Consider the following 1,692-nt stretch of genomic DNA (forward strand, 5'->3'; position numbering starts at 1 on the left):
GATTAGCAGTTAAGTGAAAATCCTCTCCCCCTCTCCTCCCAAAACCCAGTTTCAAACGACATCACAAGTTCGTAGACGTTCCCAGTTTTTGTAGCGTTAGTGTGTTGAGGGGGGTTTAGAGTTTGAGGCGTGTTCGTATCCAATATTTTTTCATCATATTTTTATTTTGCTACCTAAATGATTCTCAGACACAAACAGGAAGTGTGATTGTTTAGTGTGAAGAATTGTAATATAGGTACTTGATAGATTTATTTGCAACTAAGAGAGTTTGACTTCTGTATTTTGTCAAATGTAAAGCTGGATACAGAGTGTTGCTGATGAGCTGAAGCTTCTGTTGCAGGAAGGATTCAGAATCTTACAGAAACTTGGTATACTAAGTAGAAGTAAAAATGACATTTTTGTTGGTAAATAAACTTTGTATGAAATTATATTTTTTATTTAAGAGCTGTCATGTTTGATATAATTTTTATATTAAATACAATGTGATCTAAGAATGGAGCAGTAGGTGGCTTTTATTATGATTTTTTTTTGTGTTATTGAGTTATATTGTAAATGTAGCATAAAATGTTTGTCGGAGACTGTTTCAGCATGAATTCCCAATCCTAATTTTATGAGAAAAGAAGTGATATTATCTTGAACTGGTTGTTAATTCACTCAAATAGAAGATGCTGTGGAGTGTATGTTCTGGTGTGCCTCAAGCGTATCCACTTTTAAAGGAACAAAGATATGCACATATATGCATAAGCAGACAAGTAGACAGAAAATAGTTATTGCATTGTAGATACAACTGATTTTCTACTCTTCATATTTTGAGTAAACAGACATGTTCCATGGAGCTGTGATGATAAGTATTTGCTAGTCCTAGAGCAGCAACTGTATATTTTTTCTCAATTATGATTAAATATAAAGAAATCTCTTCAATGCCTATATACTGCATGTAGTGGCAAGATGATGATAAGCAGATTATACATTTTTTTCCTTCAGAAATACTTGCTGCTTTTATATATTTGTAAATACTCTTGCTTAGGCAAAGCCTAGCAAAGTTGTCTATAGGTTACTTTGTCTATCAGATTCTTGAGAAAGCTGAGTAGAGACAGAAAAAAATTTGTTATTTGATTTTTAAATAGATGTAGGAACTGCACATACATCCCTCAGGAAACTAAGGTAGGTACAGTTGGAAGGCAGATATACATGTAATAATTGCAAAAGCAGTAATTCCCAAATTTTAGTGTATCACATAAATCTTGATGCTTTGCACTGAATTAACACTATTGAATTTTGCAAAACTATCAAGATCTATAAAGATAAAATTCATTTGATAAAATGGTTGAAAGAGTAACTAAATATTAGTTGTGTGCCATAATTTTGGAACCTTTAATTAGGGTGGAGGAAACTTGCCAAGGTGAAGGGAAGACCACCTTGCTATTAAATGACAGGTTTTTAATTATTAATCAGGAAGCACAAATAGAACACAAAGTAAATAGCGAGTAATGAAACTAGAAGGGCATACATTGGTATCTTGACTGTCTCTTGCAACAACAGAAGATGACTGAAATTTTCACATTTTTTCCTCACATAACTATGTAGGTTCATCTACCACACTGATATAGACTAGAGAAACTGCCTGCTTAGTCGAATTTTCCAAATCAGAGTGTGGTTTGCCCTTGCCTTTGCACAAGCAGGCTCTAAGTG

This window comes from Penaeus monodon, chromosome 28 (assembly GCF_015228065.2).
Source record: "Penaeus monodon isolate SGIC_2016 chromosome 28, NSTDA_Pmon_1, whole genome shotgun sequence".
Classification (NCBI taxonomy): Eukaryota; Metazoa; Arthropoda; class Malacostraca; order Decapoda; family Penaeidae; genus Penaeus; species Penaeus monodon.